The sequence below is a fragment of the Staurois parvus genome, unplaced genomic scaffold, assembly GCF_062004578.1.
Source record: "Staurois parvus isolate SC_StPar_1 unplaced genomic scaffold, SC_StPar_1.0 ptg000575l, whole genome shotgun sequence".
Lineage (NCBI taxonomy): Eukaryota > Metazoa > Chordata > Amphibia > Anura > Ranidae > Staurois > Staurois parvus.
Window position 1 is genome coordinate 2,532,498 of NW_028318371.1, and position 22,932 is coordinate 2,555,429.

The 22,932-nt window shown below is 41.8% G+C and overlaps 1 pseudogene; it reads left to right on the top strand.

The window, feature by feature from the left end:
* Nucleotides 1-17,123: 17,123 nt before the first annotated feature.
* On the top strand, nucleotides 17,124-20,083 carry LOC149450329 (forkhead activin signal transducer 3-like; annotated as a pseudogene).
* The last annotated feature ends 2,849 nt before the right edge of the window (nucleotides 20,084-22,932 follow it).

The window sequence follows — 22,932 nt, forward strand, 5'->3', positions numbered from 1 at the left end:
GACTGATCAGGGTGCCCATGCTGACCCGTGACCACAGACAAAAGTGCCTACAATGGGCACATGGGCATCAAAACAGGACCACAGAGCAATAGAAGAAGGCGTCTTCGAGGTTGACTTGGCCTTCAAATTCTTCAGATCTCAACCCAATCATACATCTGAGGGATGTGTTGGAAAAACAAGTCCAATCCATGGAGGCCCCACCTTGCAGTTTATAAGACTTAAGGGATCTACTACTGAGGGCTTGGTGCCATATACCATAGCATACCTTCAGAGGTCTAGTGGAGTCCATGCGGCAATATGTTAGTGCTGTTTTGTTGGCAAAAGGGCTGTTCTGGCAACAAAAGAGAACCTCCTCAATATTAGCTGGGTGGTCATTATGTTATGGCTTACAAATTATTATGTAACCAGACAGTTTTAGACCACATAGAAGTTACACCATCTATACTATTATATATAACTTATAGCCGACCATACAATTGCTATGGGGGTCCAAAAGGGTCTGGTTATATAGTGATCTGTGCAAGTAGCAAAGCATTTGGGAAATCCATTTGGATACAATAAATATATTTATAGTTTGGAACCCTCGCTATGATTGCTATGCAAGCAATTATTATCCAGCAAGAACGCAGTGACCTGACATCATACTAGCAGGGAGGTTCCAGAATATCCTTCACAAGGGTTATACTGGAGAAAGAGTAGTAAATGCTTGGAATGGACTTCCAGCGGGGGTAGATAGTCAACAGGAAGTGAATTTTGAAGACTGGTGAAGTAAAGGAGGCCTTTAGGGTCCATTCACAGAATTCCACCCTTATGGACAGCTAGAAAGATAATTTGTGTCATGCAGCTGACTCTTCCAAGTTGCCTTGACGCTGAAACTCTATAGGCACCATCAAATGAAAGGTCAGTCAGTCCACAACTCAAGGAACCCCTAGCAACCTCTGAAGGAACCCTAGTAAGTGCTTGGAATGGACTTCCAGCGGGGGTAGTCAGTCAACAGGAAGTGAATTTAAACATTCTTGGGATATACATAGATCTATACTTGCCATCTCTCTTCTATATAGTCTAGATCAGCCTTTCTCAACCTTTTTACCCTCAGAGGAACCCTTGGACATATTTTCAGGTCTTCGGGAACCCTTTCTAAAACCAATTCTTTGGTGGCCAATGGGAAAAATGTCCCCCATACAGTAGCGGTCAGAATGTCTCCCTCAGACAACAAAAAAGATAATTGGTGTCATGCTTTTGACTGTGTCAAGTGGCCTTGACCATGGAACTCTGTGGGCACCATCAAATGAGAGGTCAGTCAGTCCACAGTTCAAGGAACCTCTAGCAACCTCTGAAGGAACCTTAGGGTTCCATGGAACCCTGGTTGAGAATGGCTGTTCTAGATAAACTGCCCTTGAGTTGAAGACTGGAGAAGCAAGGGGGGCCTTTAGAACCCATTCACACCATTTCGATGCAGCATAGTGGTGGTCAGAATGTCGTCCTTATGGACAGCTAAAAAAGATCAATGGTGTCATGCAGCTGACTCTGCCAAGTGGCCTTGATCCTAAAACTCTGTGGGCACCATAAAATGAGAGGTCAATTAGTCTACAGCTCAAGGAACCCCTAGCAACCTCTGAAGGAACCCTAGTTGAGAATGGCTGTTCTAGACAAACTGTCTTTGAGTTGAAGACTGGAGAAGAAAGGAGGCCTTTAGGGTCCATTCACAGAATGTCACCCTTATGGGCAGCTAGAAAGATAATTTGTGTCATGCAGCTGACTCTGCTAAGTTGCCTTGACGCTGGAACTCTATGGGCGCCATCAAATGAAAGGTCAGTCAGTCCACAGCTCAAGGAACCCCTAGCCACCACTGAAGGAACCGTAGGGTTCCACGTAACTCTGTTGAGAATGGCTGTTTTAGATAAACTGCCTTTTTGTTGAAGACTGGAAAAGCAAAGGGGGCATTTATGGCCCATTCTCACCATTCTGGTACATTAATGTGTGGTGCCTAGGGCAGGTTATTCATTTTGAATAGGCTGCCTAACCCAACAAAATGGTGTCTGTAATATTTCTGGCAGTGATCAACACAGCAACTCACATTAGAGCATTGTACTGGGCTTCAACATCAGTCAGAAGGGTTACCATCCAGAAAGCATGGCACCGCATTTCCCCAATGCATGTAATGTGCAATGCGTGCCTTAAAGCAAAGCAATAATGTGAATGGGCCCTTATGATTCTGTTATGGGTCCCCAAAACATGTAGTTATATCCCTTGTGTAAATTATTACCAACATTTTCTGCTAATTAAAAACAGTTTTTATAGGTTGGCAATTTTATGCTTAATTTTGAGTTTTTGTACATATATAATACATTATTTCTTGGGATTATTGTTACTAATTATATATTGAAGTTAATGTAGTGGATACATAGTGTATTCTGCAGATATAAAATGTACTTCACGGTATTACTTTATATCAGGGGTCTCCAAACCACGGCCCGCGGGCCACATGCTGCTGGCTACAAGATGTTATCTGACCCATAGCGGATGTGCACAGTCTCTGCTCTGATGGGGTCCCTGATGTAAGGGGGGACTGCTCTGTAAGGGGCCATTCTGATGGACGCTCTGATGTAAGAGTAGCTATGATGGGGGCCCTAATGTAAGAAGGGACTCTGTTGGGGACTTTGATGTAGAGGGGACACAGATGGAGACTAAGTGGGAATCTGATGGGGGCTCTAATAGGGACTTTGATATAAGGGGGCTATGATGGGGCCCCTGATGAAAGGGGGAATCTGATGGGAAATGTAACGTAAGAAGGGGATCTGATGGGGACCCTGAAGTGAGAGGGGACTCTGATGAGGACCCTGGTGTAAAAGGAACCCTGAGGGAACCCTGATGTATGTAAAACTCTGATTGGGACCCTGATGTAAGATGGGGCTCTGATGGGGACCCTGATGTAAGGGGGGACTCTGATAGAAAATTTGATGTAAGAGGGGGCTCTGATGAGAGAGGGGACTCTGATGAGGACACTGATGTAAACGGAACTCTGAGGGAACCCTGATGTAAGGGAAAACTCTGATGGGGACCCTGGTGTAAGGGGAAACTTTGATGGGTACCCTGGTGTAAGGGGAAACTCTGATGGGGGCCCTAATGTAAGAGGGGACCCTGATGGGGACTTTGATGTAAGAGGAGACTCTGATGGGGATTAAGAGGGGAATCTGATTGGGGCTCTAATAGGGACTTTGATACAAGAAGGGCTTTGATGGGAACCCTGATGTAAGCGGGGACTCTGATGGGAACTTCGATAAAAGAGGGTGCTCTGATGGGAACTTTGATATAAGAGGGGGCTCTGATGGGAACCCGGATGTAAAAGAAACTCTTATGGGGACCCTGATGCAAAGGGGACTTTGATGAGAAAAGTGCAGAATGAGTGTATTTTTGTTTGACCTTTATTAATGGCTCAGGTTTAGTTGAAATGTCTTTGCTTTGCTTTAGTGAAGTTCTTTCTCTGTTGTGAATCATATTGTGCCAATTACAAAAAAATAGTCAAAGGAAAACATATTCATTCTCTTGTAAATCATATATTTTTTAGCCCGCAGATATTGGCCCTCATACTGAAAAGTTCAGAGATCCCTTTATATGGTTTGGACATTGATAGCTCAGTAACTATTTCCTGACATTTCTATTGGTTAGCGGTGAGATGAACTATTATTCTCCTGTATGGTATATATACTACTGAGTTGTCTTCACACATTGAAGTCTATATTGCTCACAATCTATAAGGGGAAAGCACATATTAAATTCATGAGATTTGTCATAAAATAATAATAAAAAAAGAATAAATATTGAAATAAAATATCAATTTCCACATTTATAAAGATTCCTGCAGGTGTATTATTTGTATTTTGAATTCCTGGGATATTCTCTCCTGACAATGAGATGTTGTGATGATTGTACACATTGAGTAGAGGTATACCTAGTGGGAGAGGAAAGAAGAAAAAAAAAGGGGGGGGGGAGGGGAGTAAGGGGGAGCGAAAGGGGAAGGGATGGTTTGTCTTGTGCAGGTGGGGTGGGGACTGATCTAGCCTGAATTCCATACTAACTTATAGGCCTTCTATGTTCATCTAGAGATAATAACTCCTTTCTGGGGGGCTCAGCAGAGAATACTTGTGTCCATCAGTCAATTTCCACCTTTAGAAAAATTCCTGCAGGTGAATTATTTGTATTTTGAATTCCTGGGATCTCCTCTCCTGACAATGGGATGTTGTGATGGTTGCACACATTGAGATACATGGCAATCTGCATAACAGGCACTGTTTATGAACAAGGCTCCAGGCCTCCCTCACCATGGTTGGGGCTGTTGAGTTGTAAATGAAGGTTGGAGGCAGACAGGGAGTGAAGACTATTCATGGAGGGGGAGGAGTGTGTGTTTCCCCCTGATGGGATACATCAGGAGAACATTGGGGCTTTGATGAATTACTTTAGACTTCTGGCATGTACTATTTACTGTAAACAAGATTCAGGCTGAGAAGTGAGACTCCTCAAGGCACATTATGGAAAGTCACTTTCATAAAAGTCATGGAACTGATCACAGGAATGGTGTCAGAATTGTCAAATTAGCAATCAATATTCCGTGTTCTTGTGTAAATGGTAAACTGAGAATACTGACATTATGCCTCAACACATTTGTATCTGATTGTACTATCTTCTTTAGATCTACTAACAACTATGTAGTGCAAGGGGCTTGCCTGATTGGATACAAATTGAATGGATAGAGAAGGTAGGTCCTAACATTATAGAGTTTTGGTAAATATGAAGTTGATTCTACAATGCCCCAAACTCTTTCCGGCCCTGCTTGCTATGGACATGGAGCCTGTTGTGGAGGCACCTCATGTCTCGCTCAACATTAGGAGTCATTTGATTGGTTGGCTGGAGGTCCTGTATGCGGACTATTTCCTGCTCTTCCTAAATGACCTGGGCCTTTCCCTTCAAGGAGACCTGCAAGGCTTACAAGTCTTTTAACAGAAGTTAGGAGCCTCCAGGTCAATCAGACTAAGTACCTGTTGTTCCCTGTAGACCCCAGCACCTCCAAAGCCCCAAACACCCAATGGGAATATTGGACGAATGATTGTCTGGTTTTTTTTGCAAGCTAGCCTCCATATAAAAAAATGAAGAGGTTATGAAAACTCTCCTAAGACAAGACAGGATCCTTTAGAGATACTACATCTAAGAGATGTGGACTATTATCTTACAATGTGGTGTGAAATATAACACCGAAACTCCATTAATGGTATCCTTGCACCTTTTGATATTACATTTAGGAACTGTTCAAAGCTTTTTGAAAATTTTCCTACCATACTTCTCTGCTCCTGACTGTCCAGGGACATCCTTATTTTAAAAAGATTTTTGATACAACATTCTATACCTGTGGGCTACCATAGCTTTCAAAAAGGGTTCTTTTAAGTGCGACTCTTTAACGTTTATGCAATTTTAATTGACGATGATCTTTTTTGCAATACAAAATAAAGATTTTTTTCCCTTTTTATATATATTTTTTTCATTTTAGATATGTGGTCATAATACTTTCTAAACAAGAATGAAGGTAAAAAAATCCAAAATGTTAAATTGTCACCTGGACAGGTACAGAGGGAAATCATCATCCAATGGGACAAGCTGTTCTAATGACAACTGTCTAAAGCTGGCCGTACTCTAGTGGATTTTCAAACTAATGTTTGTATGAACATTCGTTTGATACATTCAATATGTTGAAGAATGCCATTCAAAGATACTTCAACATTTCTTTTGCTTTTAATAGTTGATTTTGGAATTAATACATTTTCCTGAACAAAAAAAAAAACACATACACTGTTAGAAATTAGGTTTTTTTTAAAAAAAACCTTTTCCATCCTGCTCCTTTCAGTTTTGTAGTCACTGCGGGCAAAAACAAATGTTGCTTTTACCCCACTAAAACTAGCCATAGATGGGTAGAATTTAAATAACAATTCTTGGGAAAAGAAGGTTCTAAAGTTCATTTGTTTCTCTAATCATTAGTGGGGACAAATTGATGTTCATTTTTGACTGCAGTGAGGAGAAAATTCGAAGGAGCAGGATGGAAATTTTTCTCGAACAAACAAAATTCCTAACGCCTAGTATACATGAAAATCGGACAAACAAAAACCAACGATTGTCCGACAATCTGATCGTTAGTACTCAGCTTTCGAGAGCCGATCACGACAGCTCATGCAAAATTGTTTGAAGGGACGAACATGAAAAAGCTTTATTGTAAGATAACAGAATAAATGATTTTTGTTTAATCAGTACAGTATTTGTCCTGGAGTGACCGAGAATGTACATGATGGGAAACCTGAAAACAATCCGGAAGGAAAAAAGGGCAATAAAAACAATCTTCGTATATTTATTTATTTCAGGAACTTATATAGTGCCGTCAATTTACACAGCACTTTACATATATATTGTACATTCACATCAGTCCCTAACCCTCAAGGGGCGTACAATCTAAGGTCCCTAACTCACATCCATACATACACATACTAGGGACAATTTGGACAGGAGCCAATTCACCTACCAGCATGTCTTTGGAGTGTGGGAGGAAACCCGAGTAACCGGAGGAAACCCACACAAATATGCCGCGACGCTCTGAACAGGTATAGCCAAAGGCGTAGTAAACAGAGGAGGTCACAAGTACATGACATCCCTTCTGATTACACACGGGTACATGACTACACACATGGGAAGTTGTACTGGGTTCAAAGAGAATTTCGGTATGCTTAGTAGCACTCTCATATTCGATGTGAGAGTAGCATGCAAAACACCACGAACGGTCGCTCGCCTGATTTTCTCATGGTGCGTACTAGGCATAACACTGTGTGTGGTTTGCATTCAGTAAAGTCCATTCCTTTTGAACCGCTTGCCCACCGCCCTATAGCAGAAATACTGCCACAGTACTTACGTGATTTCAAATTTCCCGGGTAGGGAGCACGCACACCGTACCCACGCCGCCATCGCTGGCCTCAGCTTTTGATCATTGGGTCCTGGCCGGTGATTCCCCTACCGGCACCCGGCGATCGCCTAGTATCACTGATGGGGGAGAGGTCTGTATGCAAACAATATAGATCTCTCCCCTGTCAGCTCCTGCACACTGCTTTGTATTGCAAGAGCAGAGCCATACAAAGCAATGTGCTGACACAAGCACACACATGGTGCACAGTTAACCCTTTGATCTCCACAGATCTTAACCCCTTCCTGCCCAGTTCCATTAGTACAGTGTCAGTGCTTTTTATTAACACTGATCACTGTATTGGTGTCACTGGGGATGTCAGTGGCAGTTAGTCAGTCCCCCCCCCCCCCCAGTGTCAGAATGCCGTCACAGTCTCACTATAAGTTGCTGATCGCCGCCATTACTAGTATAAAAAAAGAAATATCAGTATATATACCGCCATTGTAAATGCTATAACTTTCACGTAAATTATTTAACTTACACGTATTGGGATTTTTTTTAGCAAAGACATTTATGATGAAATTTGATTTTTAATTTTTTTTACTGGATATTTTAATAGCAAAAAATCAAAAATATTGTTTTTTTTTCTCAAAATTGAAGGTCTTTTTTTGTTTACAGCACAAAAAATAAAAAACCACAGAGGTGATCAAATACCACCGAAGAAAGCTTCATTTATGGGGTAAAAAAACATAAATTTCATTTGGGTGCAGCGTTGCATGACGGCACAATTGTCAGTTCAAGTAAGGCAGCGCTTCATCGCAAAAAATGGCCTGGTCAGGAGGGGGGGGGGGGGGAATCCTCTGGAGGGCAAGTGGTTAAAATCAAGCAGACTAATTTGCTCCTGCCTGACTTTTCCATGGTTCCCCCCCCCCCTTTTTTTCTCTCTCTTTCCCTTTCTCACTCCTCCTCTTTCTCTCCTGTGCTTTTGGACTTATTGCTCTTTCCTATCTCTTTGTCTTTCTTTTTTTTTGTTTAAACTACAGGGGGGTTGTGACATTTGTGTGCACTGAGTTGCCCTGTACACTGCCTTGGGATTGCATTTTTCCCTGTACTATTTTGGAATTTACACATTCTTGTATCGCTTTTGATACCTTTCTTCTGTATTTTGTGTATGTTTATATGGATACATGATACGTGTCTTCTGCTGTTCTGTTGTTTTAAATAAAAATCGAATTTGAAAAAAAATAAAATCAAGCAAACTAAATCTTTCGAATGACAAACACATTTTCTGAGAATTTTCATACAAAGTTCCTATTCCTAGTCTTCCTATTCCTTCTGTACTGAAATGTATTGTAATTGTATTGTCTCCCTTCTATTGTAAAGTGCTGAGCAAACTGTTGGCGCTATATAAATCCTGGATTAATAAAAAAGTTGTTGAATAATTTTTGCTCAGAATTCTATTCATTTATGGTCAGCCTAAAAAACAATTCAGAACACAACATTTTTGAATTAAGTTCTAAATAGAAACATAGAAAAATGTCAGAAGAAATAAGTCTGAGTGGTCCATCGAGTCTGCCTGTTTTTTTTGTTTTTATTTAAACTAGCTTTTTAATTTTTTTCGTGTTTTTTTTTTTCTCTTTTTTTGTTAACATTCTTTGTCTGAGTATAGATCTATGCTTGTCTCAAGCATGTTTGAAGCCATTTACTGTTGACTGGTTCACTACCTAGAAAAGTGAGGGTAGAAAAGGACTGAGTGGTCCATCAGGTCTGACCAGTTTTTTTTGTTTGTTTTTTGGGAGGGGGGGTTGTTTTGGTTTTGCCCCAAGCATGTTTAAGCCATTTACTGTTGACTGGCTCACTATCTCTTTTGGGAGTTTCTTTTAAGCATCAACTACCCTTTCAGTAAAATAATACTTTCTAAGGTTAGTTTTGAACTTTCCTCCTCCAGTTGAAGGTCATGTCCCGTGTTCTTGATCTTGGCTCCATAATAAAAATCCTGCCCTCCTGAGCCGTATTCACCCCTTTCATGTGTTTAAAGGTTTCAATCATGTCTCCTCTTTCCCTTCTTTCCTCCAGACAGACTGTACATATTAAGTTCCTGAAGTTGCTCTTGATATGTTTTATCTCCCAGACCTTTCACAACTTGTTTTACCCATCTCTGGACTCGTTCTATCTTATCAATATCTTTTTGTAAGTGAGGTCTCCAGAAATGGACACATGGGGGGGATATTTACTAAAACTGGAGCACTCTGAATCTGGTGCAGCTGTGCATGGTAGCCAATCAGCTTCTAACTTCAGCTTGTTCAATTAGGCTGAATTCATAATGTAAATGGGGTATGTAGCGCTAAAGAACAGATAACAAGCAAGGAGGGTGTCACCATATATAGTAACAATAAAATAGTTCATATAATGTAGCAGGAAGGAAGATGGATATGATCCAATGAAGGAGCAACAAGGACACCTTTGAACAGCAGCCACTGTTCAAAGGTGTCCTTGTTGCTCCTTCATCCAGGATGGAGACACCCTAAGTGGCCAGATCACCAGTGCTGCTGACCTCCTGCAGCATCTTTTCATCAACAGAGCAATGGAGTTGCATACCAGACCCTTAACCAAGACCGCGGTGGAGTTCATATGAGGAGTGAGTGGAATCATCTAGCCCTGCAAAGCGATTTAGGAGTTCTGGAGGATATAAAGGGGGTTTAGGATCCCTTTAAATTCTAAAAGGCGCATAACTCACCAACATCTGTAAAATCCATTTATTGGAGTTCATTGAGGGCTCACCTCAGAAACTGGATTGGGAGAAGATCAATTTGAGAGGAGTATCAGGAAGATGACCATACTTACCAGCATATCCCCTTGGGAGAGAAAATGCTTATCTAGACCTAATAACTCATGTTTTAGGTCCAATTTCTGAGGCAAGCGCATAGGAGCTTTGCAAGGTGGTGATCTGGATTTAAGAGCCAGAGAGGGCCTGGACAGCGTTAGACCTGTTGACCCAGATGTCCTCATATGACCAGATGTTGCCCATGCTGCTGACCAGACCGTGATGCCCGGTTGCTGTTTATTTGCATACAATGCTCACATTGTGTGTACTTGTGGTAAGCGCACAACCTCACTAATTTTTTCTCACTCCATTGAACGGGATTTGGAACATCATTGGATCATATCTTCCTTCCTGCTACATTATATGAACTATTTTATTGTTACTATATATGGTGACACCCTCCTTGCTTGTTATCTGTTCTTTAGCGCTACATACCCCATTTACATTTTACATTCTAAGGTATTGAGGATTACCCTGTATGTTAGCTGCTTACCTGATCTGTTTGCGCTCACTTACCCACCCCCTACATATAGGCTGAATTCATACTTGAGCGTTTTGTAGTTCGAAGCTCCAAAAAAGCTCAAACTTAGAAAAAATCAATTGTTCTCTATGGTGCCTGTCTGCAAAATCAGGTGTGAACAGGCACCATAGAGAATAATTGATTTTTGAAAGGTTTGAGCTTCTTTGGAGCTTTGAGTTTCAAGCTACAAAATGTTCAAGTGTGAATGCAGCCTTAAGCTTAGGCAATAAAACCTGGAAGCGGATTGGTTACCATGCAGAGTTCTGGTGAGGTTCTATAAGTGTATGGCCAGCTTAAGAGTAGATTTCCATCTGTTCTGAAAGATGTCCTGTGTTGTCTAGATTATGGGTCTCCAAACTATGAACCTCCACATGTTGATGTACTACAAGTCCCATGAGGCCTTGCAAAACTTTGACAGCCACAGGCAAGACTTGCAGTCAGAGGCATGATGGAACTTGTAGTACTTCAACAGCTGGAGGGCCATAGTTTGGAGACCCCTGGTCTATAGTATAGGAAGTGAAAAGAAATCTTTTCACCATTTTCTACTCTATCCAAATTTTTTTTTTTTTTTACTTTTTATACATTTTTATATAAGGTTTTGGACAAAGTGTGGAAGATCTTCCATTAATGAAGGCAGACAGTAAGACATCTGGACATAGGTTTGCTATATGGTGTGAATCCTTGTGAGCTATTATGAATCCAATAGGTGTTTTAAATACTAATTATATGCTAATCTTTAATGTGTGGTGCGCTGGCACTTGCACAAACTCACTTAGTGGTGTCAAATCAATATAAATGGTATTTAAAGTGCCGCGCTCCTATTATTGTGCATATGTATCTCTAAATCCACTCTACGCTTGTTAAACTCAATCAATGAATATATAAATCATATATAAATCATAATAATAATCATGAGTGATAAACCATAAATTAATCAATTCAATGAAATTATTACCAGTGAATTACCAATACACACATCATAACCTAGATGTGTGTAATGAAAAATGTTGAACCTTAATATAATGTGAATATTAAGTGAATATTGAAAATACATATAATTAGTGCCATTCTAATTATATAAACAATCCAGTAATAATTGTGCAACTATACACTCCCATGTGCACGTGCATAAGTGTGATGAAAATAATTTAAATAAAAGTCTTTATAAAGAAGTGCCAAAGTGAGGGTGATTCCTTGTTTCCTCTCGCCAGGTGTCTTATGATCTTCCTATGCGCTCACCTTTATGTTTGCCTGAAAGAATTCAGGCAAATACGCTTTTTGATCCTTCCAGGATCGATGAATAAAGGCTCTGTATTATAGATGTGCCAAGGTGTGGATGTAGGTACTCCTGTACTCTCCTCTTTCTCCTTTATTCCACTGCTCATATATCAATTGTGAGACCAGCTTTATCTCCTTATTCCCCTCCAGGGGTCATCTCCTTCTCATTTTCCTCCTTAGACGCCGCTCCACATCCGGCTTTTATATCCCGTTATACCGGGTGACGTTCCTCTACTAGAGGAACGTCACCCGGTATAACGGGATATAAAAGCCGGATGTGGAGCGGCGTCTAAGGAGGAAAATGAGAAGGAGATGACCCCTGGAGGGGAATAAGGAGATAAAGCTGGTCTCACAATTGATATATGAGCAGTGGAATAAAGGAGAAAGAGGAGAGTACAGGAGTACCTACATCCACACCTTGGCACATCTATAATACAGAGCCTTTATTCATCGATCCTGGAAGGATCAAAAAGCGTATTTGCCTGAATTCTTTCAGGCAAACATAAAGGTGAGCGCATAGGAAGATCATAAGACACCTGGCGAGAGGAAACAAGGAATCACCCTCACTTTGGCACTTCTTTATAAAGACTTTTATTTAAATTATTTTCATCACACTTATGCACGTGCACATGGGAGTGTATAGTTGCACAATTATTACTGGATTGTTTATATAATTAGAATGGCACTAATTATATGTATTTTCAATATTCACTTAATATTCACATTATATTAAGGTTCAACATTTTTCATTACACACATCTAGGTTATGATGTGTGTATTGGTAATTCACTGGTAATAATTTCATTGAATTGATTAATTTATGGTTTATCACTCATGATTATTATTATGATTTATATATGATTTATATATTCATTGATTGAGTTTAACAAGCGTAGAGTGGATTTAGAGATACATATGCACAATAATAGGAGCGCGGCACTTTAAATACCATTTATATCTGGACATAGGTTGTACCCCGATCCCACTCCATCCAAAACTCTGCTTCCTCTTCAGACTAAATTCATTTTCCACTTTTACATAAAACAGTTTTGGCCGGAGTTACTTGACTTGGTTTATTAAAGGCAAATAGGCTGTTCACTTTGCAGGATAATATACTCCAAGTGTGATGAGTGAGGTGAACTGGATGGACTTTTGTCTTTTTCAGCCAGACTAAGGCTAGCCATACATTATACAATTTTCTTACACTTTTCTGTCCAATTTCTGCCCAAATTCCTATAGATTTACCTTCAACTATGTAGTGCAAGGGCTTGCTTAATTGGATACAATTGAAAGTGTTGTTTAGGTTTGACCTCATATTATATAGCTTTTGGTGAGTCTAAAGCAAAATTCTCCAGAACATTGTATAATGTATGGCCAGCCTTTGGCTGGCCATATATTATACAATTTTCTTCAGGATTTTGGTTTAGATTTACCAAAAACCATTTAATAGGAGATTACACCTAAACACTTTCAATTGTATCCAATTAGGCAGGCCCTTGCACCACATAGTTGATGGTAAATCTAAAGGAAATTGGGCAGAAATTGAACAGGAAATTGTAAGAAAATGGTATAGTGTATACAATATTAGGCTGGCCATACATTTTACAATTTCCTTGAGATTTTTGGTTTAGATTTACCAAAAATAATAAATATAATCGAAGGTCAAACGTAACAACACTTTCAATTGTATCCAATTAGAAAAGCCCTTACACTACATAGTTTCAGGTAAATATAAAGGAAATTGGGCAGAAATTGGACAGAAAATTGTAAGAAAATTTATAGTGTATGGCCAGTCTAAGGCTGGCCATACACTATACAATTTTCTTTAAAAAATTGCTTTAGATGTACCTAAAACCATATAATATGAGGTCAAACCTAAACAATACTTTCAGTTGTATCCAAGTAGGTGGGCTCTTGCACTACACAGTTGAAAAAAAAACTAAAGAAAATTGGGCAGAAATTGGACAGAAAATTATATAATGTATGGCCATCCTATCTATGTAGCTATGAATCTCTGGACTTCCATCATTCAATCATGTGTATGCGAAAATACAGTTTTTTAAAAATATTATTCTTACACATGGTTGGGTTTTTTTTTTTAAAGTGAATATTTACCATATTCACTAAGTTAAAGGAAAATTCCCTTGCAAAGTGACCAACTGTTTGCCTTCAGCAAGTCAACCCCCACTGCGCCCAGTTCTGGAGACCTCACTTACAAAAAGATACAGATAAGACAGATGGAGTCCAGAGATGGGCAACAAAAATGGTGAAAGATCTGAAGGACCAAACATATCAGGAGAGACTTCAGGAACTTAATATGTCCTGCCTGGAGGAAATAATGGAAAGGTTGGACATGACTGAAACCTTTAAATCCATGAAGGGGGTGAATAAGGTTCAGGAGGGCAGGAATTTTCAATATGAAGGCAAGATCAAGAACAGGAGGACATGGACTGAAACTAGAGGAGGAAAGTTTTGTGTAAATCTTAGAAAGTATTATTGTACAGAAAAAGTACAGAACAGACTTCCAGCGGAGGTAGAGATCTATACAATTTGAAAAAAGGAAAAGAAAAAAATTCAAAAAAAAAAACAAAACAAAAAATAGAAAGGTGCACACTTGCTAGGTTGCTTTGTCTTTCACGGTTTCTTTGTTTCTACCCTTTCAACTTGTAATAAGTAGGATCAGTGAGGTTTATTGACTAAAGCTGGTTCACTCAGAATCTCCTGCACTTCTGCATAGAAACCAATCAGCTTCCAGTTTTTATTTCTAAAGCCTAATTGAACAAGCTGAGGTTAGAAGCTGATTGGCTGCCATGCACAGATGCACCAACCAGTTGAACCAGCTTTAGTAGATCAACCCCACAGTCACTATAGCCTAATAATGGTCAGTTTTATATAATTCAATTTAATATGTGGCCTTTGTTATTTTCCTTCATTTATATAATAGCACACAACACATTACATCAGGGTTCCTCAACCATGGATCCCCCAGAGGTTGCTAAGGGTTCCTTGAGCAATGAGCAATTTCTGCCTCTCAGATAAGTTCACTCTGACACCAATGATCTTTTTATCTGTAAGGGGGGGGGGGTTCTTCCCAATGATCACAAGAGTATAGAGCGGGGGTCTCCAAACTATGGCCCTCCAGGTGTTGAGGAACTGCGAATCCCATGAGGCCTTGCAAGACCCAGACAGCCACTGGCAAGACTCCCAGAGGCAGAGGCATGATGGGACTTGTAGTACTTCAACAGCTGGAGAACCATAGCTTGGAGAACATTCTTCCGACTGACCTAATGTATCAGGAGTTGTATATATAGTAATTATTAGCAAGAGTTCCCTGAGACCACAACATTATTTCAAGGGTTCCTCTGCATTGAAAAGGTTCAGAAAGGCTGCATTCCTGAACAAAATGTAACTTTTCAGGAGCTGAGCTCCACTTGGAATCTATCCATTAATAATAGATTATATTATCTGAAATGTGGCACCTAATGGTTACAATTGTGCCATGCCAGCAGCTCCAAAATTAATTTCCCCGTATTTATAAACTGACATAAGAATTTTAATATACATTTTGCTTGAGACAGTATATTTATCATTGCTGGGTATATAATTCCATAGATTTTTTCCCCTGCTCCGCGTTCTTTCTCCACTGTGTTCACCAATTGCAGATTGTTCTGGGAAATATTGAGCTGCAATACATGTCCTTAATTATAACATATAAGATAGAAAATTCAAGGTATGTCTATCATAGATATAAAATGGCCATTTTGTTACTGGGGTGTCAAATGTTTTGAAAACATTTCTGCTACAAGCAAGAGAAATAAAGTAGCTTCAAAACTGATCCCCATAACCCCTAAACCAATAAGTAATATGGATTAATTAACTCTCATTAATAATACATATGTAATGACCATTAAGTAAGAATTATTAATATTAATCAATTATTATGTACATAGTTACATAGTTAGTCTGATTGAAAAAAGACAAAAGTCCATCCAGTTCAATCATTAAAAAACAAAACAAAAACTATGTAGTCATAGTTACCCATTCAGTGTTAATTTGGTTATTAGTAATACACCTCCCATGTTTAAAAGTCCAAAATATTGTAAAATAATAAATCAAACAAACAGAAAACAATTGCAAATTTGTGTAAAAAGGCCAATTCTAATTTAATGAATGTACTCCCTAAAGTTACCTTTCCAAGTTTAAAAAATAAAAGTAATTACCAAATGCAATGTGCTTGTAAATGTGAAATGGATAGTTAAAATGATTTAAAAAATAAATATAAAACAGTTTAATTCAGGGTTGAAATCTTTAACAGAGTTTGATGGATAAAAAGTAGCTTTGAAATAAAGTCAACTTTAAGATTAGGTATGTATGCCAAAAAAAGTCATTCTAAGCTTGGTAACTTTTAAAAATCTAAAGTTAAAACAAATATATAAATATATTTTAATTAGTAACCAATCTAAATTATTCAAGTGATATACAAAATCTGAAACACTATATCCACAAGTATGCACACCCTATATACAAGGTGAACTAGGTATATGCAAATAATATACATGCCAGCAGCAAAGGATATACACACCAGCAGCAAATAGTCTACACAACATATACATAACAATCATACCACACCACAGCCCTGAAATTTCTATAACCTCCACTGAATGGAGGGATGGGGACCCTCTACAGAAAGCTAGGTGTTGCCCTATTCTCCTAAAGGGGACATTTACATCATAAAACCAGGGTGGGGGTCCCAGCCTTATGTATATCTGGCAACCCCCAGACTTCCAACACACTTGACAAAACATTGAGTTATCCACATCCCCTCTACATGCCTGTCTCTGACCCCAACAACTTGGACAGAATGCTGCCCGACCTCGAGAACTGCCCTGGAGAGGCCAGTGGAGACCCCAAAGCCCCCGACTCAAATGACCAGCACGGCAAGAAGAGCAAAAAGAAGAATTATCAAAGATATGCCAAACCACCATACTCCTACATGGCCATGATTGCCATGGTCGTCCAGAGCGCCCCCGGGAGGAAGCTCAAACTTTCCCAGGTAACTAACCCCCATTACGGGGTTTCTTTGGGCTTTACTGCAAATAAGGGCAGGGGAAGGGGGTGACATTGAGACCAGCTCAGAATAAGGACCAGTCAGAGGGAAAGTCTTTATTTTCAGAAAAAAATAGTTTAAGGAGAAAATTAATCTCTGGTAGACTTATGAAGGCTGAAACAAAACATACCAAATAGTAAAAATAGAAGTAGGGTGAATTTTCTGTTTTTATTACTGATGGGCTTTAAAGGAAACATTTCTGGGCAAAAAACATGGAGGCTTTCAACGTCAAACCTCTTCAGAAAATTGCTGGTTTCAAGCCAAAATCAATGCATGCATGTACAAAGAGTTCTGTCTTTACCATGACTTCAATTGCTATATGCCCATATTAGAAAGTATTGTATGATAGATGGGCTCCTGGCATATTCAGAAGGTCTGCAGAGGTGTCCTCCTAAGTGTTTCAGTGCAGGTTTCCTGGTGAGGGTCAAAGTCACAAATGGAGCTAAGTATTACTTATATAATGTGATAGATATTACGTATCTGGGTTTATGGTTATGCTCATTCGCTTATGACTATATTTTTTCCTTGCAGATCCTCCAAGAGCTCAGCAGCATCTTCCCTTTCTTTAAGGGGGATTATCAGGGCTGGAAGGACTCTGTCCGACACAACCTCTCCTCCAATGATTGCTTCAGAAAGGTAAGGACTTGGTGCTCCTGTGATGTGATGGTGGTGGTGGGCTCTTAAGGTTCTAATCCTGCAGAATAGTCCTTGTATTAAAATGTGAATGTGATAATATGAGAGTGTGCCCAGAGCCCTGTTGCCTCTCAACTTCCCACATCCCCCTCCCCCCCCCAAGACTCCTTGAGAGCTCTCCTGCCTCAATAGTGTTGACTTGCCAACCTCCAACAGTGTCCCCCAAGCTCCTAAGGTGAACCCCAGGCCCTGCAAAGCTCCCAGTCTCCTGGAGAGACCATCAACCCTCCCATCTACTCCCAACTCCCTCCAAAAGCCTCATCCCCTACAAGGGCATCAGATCTGCTCTAATTCCCTCCAGAACCCCCAGTCCCCCACAGTGACATCCAGCCCCAGCCAAAGCTTTCCAGCATTTTTTGTATTCCCATAATTTAATTGTGTGACTATAGACTTTTTGTTTCTACTGTTTGGTCATAGAAAATTCTGGAAGAATTTACCAGGCCCTGGTCTCAGTACGGTTGTGAACACTTTTTGTATGGTAGCTTGGAATATTTTCTGTATCCCGTACTCTGGATTTGTTCCATTTCTGTTGGGGGTCTGTCAATTGTCTATTTATAACTAATTGTATATTTATGGTTTGATGTATATTGGTAATTGTCTATTTATAGAGCTGTTGAGGAATTTTATTTTTTCTGGCCATATTTTTACAATTTATGAAGACCTCCAAGCAGGAGGGGAACTTCATTTAAATTGTTCTTTTCATGTTCAAAAGTCTTTGTTTTTTTTAAATTTAAAGTTTTTTTTCTTTACACTAATGTTTTTATACATCATCGCTGGAACTTTCTGCTTTAAATGTTTGTGAAATTGACAATGGCAGCATTGTGAAATACTGTCATAGGGAAAGTAACAATTTTTTCCTGCTCATTATAAATCATCCCGCAGACTCAAGGAGAGTAATATTTTACCCAAACATAAACATAATTTTACCGATTATTTTTATAATTTCTCCTACTGTGGGCTCAGCGCCTCCAGCACTGCTGAGTGACACAATGGGAATCTGGTGTCACTGGGTGATGTTTGGGATTGTTTGGAGTCCCATGTGCTACAGACATTGTCCCAGGATGACACACCCAGTATGACCCAGTGAAGGGAGCTTCATTTGCAATGTCTTCAAATACAACTCAGATACCCAAAACAGAGCAACTATTGTATCTACTCCATGGGGGGGATTTACTAAAGCAGGTGCACTCAGAATCTGGTGCAGCTGCGCATGGTAGTCACTCAGCTTCTTACCTCTGCTTGCTCACTTAGGCTTTGTCAGTAAAACCTGGAAGCTGATTGGTTTTTATGCAGAAGTGAACTTGATTTTGCACTCTCTAGCTTTAGTAAATAAACCCCGGTATGTGTAGATGTCCACTCTGCTTCATTACTCTACCTTGTGTTTTTACCCTCCCTCATCCTCCCACTACCAAACACTAATTCTACCTATTGCATCATTATATTCTTCATATGGCCACCCCAGGGCATTGTCTCCTCCACCCCAGGGCATTGTCTCCTCCACCCCAGGGCATTGTCTCCTCCACCCCAGGGTATTGTCTCCTCCACCCCAGGGCATTGTCTCCTCCACCACAGGGCATTGCCTCCTCCACCCCAGGGCATTGTCTCCTCCACCCCAGGGCATTGTCTCCTCCACCCCAGGGCATTGTCTCCTCCACCCCAGGGTATTGTCTCCTCCACCCCAGGGCATTGTCTCCTTCAGCACAGGGCAATGCCACCACCTCTACTGCAGGTCTGACCCCCTTCCTTTCAGCTCAGGGTATTGTCTCCCCCCCCCCCCCCCCCAGCGCTAGGCATTGCTCTATCTTCTGGTGCAGGGAATTTGCAGATTGCCAGAAACATCACAGGAGGGGCAGAGACGACACTCCAATAGGCTGATTTTTGTATTTTGTATATTTGTGTATACTTAGATTTATATTATCCATGTAAAATATAACCATTTATGATAATAGGAGCAGATCCGGGGAAATTATTTGTCTGTATTATAAATAGGCCGTAAGGATCGGTTCCCCTGACCCGTAATAGATTTGTGTGAATTTGCTGTGCCGGCCTACGCCTCTAATGTCTTCTCACTCTTTGCAGGTCCTAAAAGATCCACTAAAGCCGCAGGCTAAGGGCAACTGCTGGACGGTGGATGTGAGCCGAATTCCCGAGGATGCCATGAAGCTGCAGCATAAGAGAGGCACCCAGCAAGAAGCCTACCCTCCTGACCTGGCTCCTTATATCCTGCATGGACAGCCCTACAGATCTGTAGACTTTTACCACCCCCATCTTTCAAATGACAATATTGCGGTCAGATCAGATGCAGAGGCTGGTCCCTCAGTAGAAACCCAACCCCCAAATATAAATCCTGCCGCAACATTCCCAGCGATCTTATGGAACCTTCCCACATCTTATTCAACATTTGTAGCCCCTAATGTTGTGGCCCCTCCCAGCATACACCCTCTCCTGCTTTACCCCAACTTCCCCTCTTCCTCTCGGTATACCTACATGCCTACCCCATACTCAAGCTCCATCCATGCAGAGCGGAGGGATGTTTACACTCCCAGTCTGATGCCCTCAATGCCTCCCCCGCCCAGAACCTCCTCTTCAGATTTCCCTCCCAATAATCCAGTCTTTGACATCCCCGAGTATCCACAACATGGGGGCTACATGCATACTCAAAATGTCTATGGCCAGCAATTTACTCAGGGTGGGGTGTACCCAGGGTACAGACCCAATGGTTTCTGATTGGCCGGTTGCTGAGACAAGGCTGGTCTTGGGCTAGTCACTTTTGCCTCAAGGACTAGCTGCACTTCAAGCCTTACCCAGTGATGTTGGCACCCATCGTGGCACATGGCCTGGTGAGGTGGCATCAAACATGACCTACAGTCCAAAGGCATTAGTCTACAATATATATATCAGTCATTTTCTGTCTTGTCTGTCTCTTTTTACTTCAAATAAATTTGAATTTGTTTTTTAATCTCAAGTGATATCAACGCTTCGTTTTTGTTTTGTTTTTTTAAATAACAAACATGTCATACTTACCTTCTTTGTGCAGTGGTTTTGCACAGAGCAGCCCGGATCCTGTTCTTCTCAGGTCCCCCACTGGTGTTCATGGCTCCTCCCCCTTGATCAGTGCCCCCAATAGTAAGCCTCTTGCTATGGGGGCACTGGGGCGTGCTCACTCCTGAGCCCCATACTGTGCATTCATAAGATACATAGAGCCGCGATTTGGTCCCGCCCTGGACTCTCTCCTCATTGACTCCCTGGCTGTGATTGAAAGCAGTGGGAGACAATGGCTCCAGCTTCTGTGTTTCAGCCAATGAGAATAGAGACCTGGGACCCGTGCACATAGCTGGATCAAGAGGGGGTTCAGGTGAGTATTGGGGGGGGGCTGAGGGGGAGCAGCACAGAAGGCTTTTTACCTTCAAGCATAGAATGCATAAAGGTGCAAATCCTTCAGCCTTTACAACCACTTTAACTTTTTCTAGTTATATACTCTGTAAAAAGTACTTTGGAAGATAAGATCGGTACTTTATTGTCACTGTAACGGAAATCACAATGAAATTCTAAAAAAACAAAAAAAAAAAAACAAAACAAAAATTCCACACACATGTGAACATATAACATTCTCAACATACACACATGTGAACATATAACATTCTCAACATACACACACGTGAACATTGCCCCCCTCCCCCCCATATAAAAGCCTAAAAGACACCCCGACCACAACATCAAGCCAAGTCACTTGGAGCGAGATAATATTACTCAGAGTGACCATTTAGGGCCTTGATAGCTCTTGGAAAGAAACCTTCCTCGAGTCGTTCTGTCCTCACCTTTTTCTTTTTTGAACCTCCTGCCAGACGGTTTCCAGGTTTAGTTTATATTTACTAAAATAATTGCATTTCCTTGTTCTGTGTACTGTGGGAGACCAGATATAGTGAATGCGGGGTCCAGGGAGAGCGGATATAGTGAATGCGGGGTCCGGGGAGAGCGGATATAGTGAATGCGGGGTCCAGGGAGAGAGGATATAGTGAATGCGGGGTCCGGGGAGAGCGGATATAGTGAATGCGGGGTCCGGGGAGAGCGGATATAGTGAATGCGGGGTCTGGGGAGAGCGGATATAGTGAATGCGGGGTCCGGGGAGAGCGGATATAGTGAATGCGGGGTCCGGGGAGAGCGGATATAGTGAATGCGGGGTCCGGGGAGAGCGGATATAGTGAATGCGGGGTCCTGGGAGAGCGGATATAGTGAATGCGGGGTCCGGGGAGAGCGGATATAGTGAATGCGGGGTCCGGGGAGAGCGGGTATAGTGAATGCGGGGTCCGGGGAGAGCGGGTATAGTGAATGCGGGGTCCTGGGAGAGCGGGTATAGTGAATGCGGGGTCCTGGGAGAGCGGGTATAGTGAATGCGGGGTCCGGGGAGAGCGGGTATAGTGAATGCGGGGTCCGAGGAGAGCGGATATAGTGAATGCGGGGTCCGGGGAGAGCGGATATAGTGAATGCGGGGTCCGGGGAGACCGGATATAGTGAATGCGGGGTCCGGGGAGAGCGGGTATAGTGAATGCGGGGTCCTGGGAGAGCGGGTATAGTGAATGCGGGGTCCTGGGAGAGCGGGTATAGTGAATGCGGAGTCCGGGGAGAGCGGGTATAGTGAATGCGGGGTCCGGGGAGAGCGGGTATAGTGAATGCGGGGTCCGGGGAGAGTGGGTATAGTGAATGCGGGGTCCGGGGAGACCGGGTATAGTGAATGCGGGGTCCGGGGAGAGCGGGTATAGTGAATGCGGGGTCCGGGGAGAGTGGATATAGTGAATGCGGGGTCCGGGGAGAGCGGATATAGTGAATGCGGGGTCCGGGGAGAGCGGATATAGTGAATGCGGGGTCCGGGGAGAGCGGATATAGTGAATGCGGGGTCCGGGGAGAGCGGATATAGTGAATGCGGGGTCCGGGGAGAGCGGGTATAGTGAATGCGGGGTCCGGGGAGACCGGGTATAGTGAATGCGGGGTCCGGGGAGAGCGCGTATAGTGAATGCGGGGTCCGGGGAGAGCGGGTATAGTGAATGCGGGGTCCGGGGAGAGCGGGAGCTGATATTGACAGATTTAAATGCCTGATGCACCTCGTGTTCCTGTACCACAGGTGCGGCATCACCCATGTAGGAGCTGAAGAAATTGTGTTTGCCGGGGTACTGCATCCTCAAAGTGTGAGAAAAATCTGTTGAATTCCTCAGCCCGTTGGATATTAAAATGTGCACCCTGGTGAGTGTTCTCTCTGTGGTTTAGGATATCCTGTATCCCTCTCCAACCTTCCCGTACATCATTCCCTCTGCAGTATTCTGCAATTTTATTTTTATAAACTAATTTGGCCTCTTTTATGCCCCTCTTTAGGTTTGCTCTAGCAACACTATACTTCACCGTATCCCCATTCCTAAAGGCACCATCCCGTTCTCTCAAGAGACAACGCACTCTCTTGGTCATCCAGGGCTTCTGATTAGGAAAATCCTTGATATGCTTCCTAACCAGGGGCGTAATTACCACAAGGCAAACAAGGCACTTGCCTAGGGTGGCATTTTTCAAGGGTGCAGCACCTCCCCCCA